Source organism: Protobothrops mucrosquamatus, unplaced genomic scaffold (genome assembly GCF_001527695.2).
Source record: "Protobothrops mucrosquamatus isolate PMUCROS unplaced genomic scaffold, P.Mucros_1.0 scaffold46, whole genome shotgun sequence".
NCBI classification, from domain to species: Eukaryota; Metazoa; Chordata; class Lepidosauria; order Squamata; family Viperidae; genus Protobothrops; species Protobothrops mucrosquamatus.
Window position 1 is genome coordinate 1,104,486 of NW_015386428.1, and position 4,667 is coordinate 1,109,152.

The following is a 4,667-nucleotide window of genomic DNA, read 5'->3' on the forward strand; positions in this document are numbered from 1 at the left end:
AGTGTACATACAAACAGCAAAGTGATAGGTTACAGATCATAAATCATAGTTACAATCATTAATCATAAACAATCTAAACAGAAACTATCCTATATTTCTGAACAAGAGGCATTTTCTCATTTTTTCATCCCCTGTAAACTAAGTTTGACTCAGAAAACATAATCAGATAGCCTGCTAAAAGTCCTAGCCCTCCTTAATTAAAGATGGCCTCTGCTGATTAAAGTCATTAGTTGATTAATCTGCTATTAAAGCAATTAAAGCCTGCAGCCCTAATGACCAAGTGGGAAAATGCACTCTTTAAGGGAGCCTAATCTTGACTGCATAACATTTGGTTAGAAAACCAAAAACAGCATGAAGTTAACTGTCAGCAAATCTCAAATCGCCAGCATGTAGAGCTGCAGATTAAGCTTTAAAGCCAATTTGGGTTGCTGAACAAAACACTTTTCCTGGTACCTTTAACAAAAACATTCCTGCCTGTTGCTTTCCTTTGCAGTGAAGTATAAATCCAATATTAATAGCAAGATGTGACTACACGTTTAACCATTTGGAATTGTTGAACTTCTGCATTTTTCAGCAGCTACCAAAGATGAAGCTCAGAATTTAGCAAGAATAAATTCACATCCCAGTTATGAAATGGCAACTTCAGACTTCGAGCCAGTCTTATTAAAAGACCATGAAGGCAAGTAAAATCAGGTCAGATAAAGCCACTGCCAGACTTTAAAAGGCTGATCTGGAAGCCTGGAGACTTTGGATCACTGCAAACATTCACAGAGAAGCTACTGCAAACACATCTTTGGTTTCATGAAAACCTCCCTGAACAAGATGCTGAGCAGGGCCCGTGTTTCCCAGCAGAAATTGGCCGTTGAGACTTGGTAGCAGTACAGGCATGAACAAGACAGCCATCTAAGTGGGCTCTATCAGTCTGTGGAAGTTCTGGCTAGAACAGGGGTAGGCAACCTCGGCTCTTTTATGACTCATGGACTTCAACTCCCAGAATTCCTGAGTCAGCTGACTCAGGAATTCTGGGAGTTGAAGTCCATGAGTCATAAAAGAGCCGAGGTTGCCTACCCCTGGGCTAGAAGATGTACTGCTATGGCTGCAGCCGGGGTGCGGGGAACCAGGACCCACGTGGGTCTGCTGCCACTGAGTGGCACACCATCTGTGTGGTTCATTGCACCTTGAACATACAAGCATAAGGAAATCTCACTTTGTCCAGCATCCTGCAGAAGTGTTCATAGGGCAGAGTCAAAATGAAGGCCTCTTTTTATGTGCATTGCACATGTGACACTCACAAAAAGTGGAGCATCAATTACATTGTTGTGGGCACTATCTTGACTTTTTTTTTTTGACATTTTGGAAACTTGGTGGGATGAAACCCACAAATGGAATACACAGCTAGAGAGATTTAAATTATTTAAAAGAAACAGACAAAACAAAAGAGGAGGTGGAGGTGTACTATATATAAGAAATGACTACATCTCTACAGAAATAGAGCACAACAATGATGAAAACTGTCTTGACTGGAGGATCTTTTGAAGTCCTAATGGTGTTTATGATGTGGCAAATTAAAGCCTTTATTACCTCTGGTTCCTACTTGATGTTGCTATGCAGGAAAAGACAATGTGAAGCTGTGAAGAATAAAACAAGCATGGACGTGGGAAACTCAGCACAATGAAAATTAAGTGTATCTACTTCATTCTGACATCTCAGACATCAGCAAATCAAAATGGGCTGGAACTGAACACTCTCTTTCAGACGATCATGCTGTTTATTATTCAGGACACAAAACAAATATGGAATGGGGTTGCTTTCATGATCAAAAGGAGTCCTAAAGGTGCTTTTTTAAGGAGGCAACTGAACTTTCTTGTTTTTCTTTGAAGACGTTTCGCTTCTCATCCAAGAAGCTTCTTCAGCTCTGTCTGGATGGTGGGGAATGGAAGGATTTATATTCCTTGCAGACAGCTGGTCATTTGCATCCTTTTAGAGAGTCCTTGAGGCCATTTGGAGGTTTACCTGTGTTTTCAGGATCACCTGAATAGTGCAAATGTGAGTGGAGCCTTCTGTCTGCAGGATGTTTTTTGCCCTCAGTCCCTTCCCTGTTGAAGACAGTGAAAAAAGCACCTTTGGGACAACCCTGACCTGGATGACTGAGAATCTCCACAGACAATCAAAAGGATTATAATACAAACAGTACTTGGGCACATTGTAGTCAAACACTGCTAAACATCACGTTGGTTTTCTGGACAACCTTTTAATTTGAGGATTATTCAAATCGATGTCCCAGCCACTGATGTGGAAGAGGAATTCGAGAATTCAATCTGAAATGAACAGAATATGCCAGCAAGATGTGCTCTTGGTTGGAGACTGGAACACTAAAGCTGAAAATAGTAAACATGGTTGGACAATGAAATGAAATTAAATGGTGAGAAGAGTAAGGGTTACACTTAGGCAAGAAAAACCAAATGCAAGGTACGGAACCGGTGGAACCTGGTTCAACAGCAGCAACCGTGAGAGGGATCTAGGACTCCTACATCAACGAAATAGGACCCAGCATTGTGCGGCAGCCGTCAAAAATGCCACCCTGATCCGAGGCTGCATCAACAGAGGGATAGAATCAAGATCACGTGAAGTGTTAACACCACTTTACAACGCCTTGGTAAGGCCACACTGGGAACAGAGCATCCAGTTTAGTCGCCACAATATAAAAAAATACGTTGAGACTCTGGAAAGAGTGCAGGGAGGAGCCACAAGGGCGATCCGGGGACCGGAGGCTGCAACACACGAAGAAGCTTGAAGGAATCGGGTCTGTTTCCACCCCGGCAGAGCTTCGGACTGTTCTTCCGGAGGCCGCAAGAGGGCGCCGCACGATCGCCGCAAAGAGGCGCTCCGCTTTTTTGCTGCCGCCGCACGCGGGCGCCGCGTTGGAGTTGCGAAGGTCGGCGACGGAGGGGGCAGTTGCGAGGCCCGGGAAGAGCGCCCGTTTCCCTGCTGCGCCCCGAGGAGGGGCCCGAGGGACGGCCGGTCCGGCGCAGGGCCAGGGCGGAGGCTGAGCAGGGCACGCGCATCCTTGGAAGCGAGGGCAGTTGCCATGGAGACCGCGCTTTCCCGGCCACTGCCCTCCCCCCGGAAGCCCCCGCTCTTCGCCCGAACTCCCGGGGCCCTCGACGGACTTTCGGGGGGGGGGAGAGGGAGAAATGGCCCCGCCGGCCGAGCCTTTCCCGATGCCCCCAATTCCCCGGGAGACATTAAGACAGTAAGAAGCGTAAATAAAGTACAACGAATCAATCCCGGGTTCCCAGGGGAAAAGCGGGGGTGGGGTGGTGGGTCCCGTCCTTGGGAGGCGAGGGGCTCCCCGACCCTGCAAGGCCGCCCCGGAGCGGGATCCCCTCTTGCTCCTTCGCTCCGCTTCCCTCCACCCTGCTGCCAATTTGGCCCCTTAACGCCCAGACACGGCCCGTCTCCAGACCTCAGGTCCCGGCTATTCCACAGAGCTCGAGTGGAGTTCTTAGATCATTTTGGGCATTAAGCAACTGTACACTGGCAACCTGCCAAGCTTCCCCCAAAACTGACCAGCCAATCAGGTCCCTGGGATTTCTGATCTTGTAGCCCTCGCCTCCTATATAAGCCTTTGCTTTTCCATTATTTGGGGTGCCTCTTTCTGTAAAGCAGCGCCCCCCTCCCCTTGCCGCAAAAGGACGGTTCTTCTCCTCAGTGTTGTGCTCCGTATTTTAGCAAAATTCCAGGACAAAAAAAATCGAGGTGGTGGTGGTGACACCAGGATGGAAGCTGGGTCGCTTTCCGCAGGGGGCCTCTGTGCGGTGCATGCAAAAAACTTGCTGGGGCTTTGACTGCAAGGCCGGGGCTGCCCTCTTGACTTAGATGAGCCTTTCCGGCCTGTCAGAGATGCCTGTTTGTGTGCCTTTAGAGAAAGCAGAATTAAGGTTTAAATTTGGGAGGGGTTCTGAGCTCCCCCCCCCCTCCCTGCAAGTGTCCGACATCACAAAGGGCTTTGTCTTCCGAGAAGCCTTGTTAGGGGTTTAACTGGGCTTTTGAGCGCAGATCTGCTTTAACTGAGCATTTGCAATTAATCCCTCCCTTTTCAAATCCCCCAGTTCCCCCCCTCCCTCTTGCCCTGCCTGGATCAGCCTTCCACAAACTGCCCTTCCAGCTGCTCCCAGATTCAATCTCCCCTCATTCCCGTTTCTCCCCCCCCCCCATGGCGTCATAAAACCCCTTTGCCTTCCTGACTGCTGGAGGGAGTGCAGCACCTCGAATGGAAGGGAGGGGTGTTGATATGCCAAAGGAGGAGCTTGCAGATGAAGCTGGTCTGTTTGTGTCTGTCTGTCTGTCTGTCTCTCTCTCTGTGTGTGTGTGTGTGTGTGTGTGTGAGAGAGAGAGAGAGAGAGAGAGAGAGAGAACAAGAGGGAGGGAGACGGAGGGAGGGAGAGAGAACAAGAGAGGGAGGTAATGAGAGAAAGAGAGGGAAGGAAGGAGAGGGAGGAAGCTGGGTAGCAGAGAGAGAAATAATTTCCCCCACCACTATCACCACTCCCCATTCCTGCCCTGATTTTTTATTTTCTTTTGCCCCCAGTCAGGGCTCAGAGAAGCCATGATCCCGTCCATGGCTTTGTGGCCACCCCCACCCCCCAACACCCCACATTCACCCC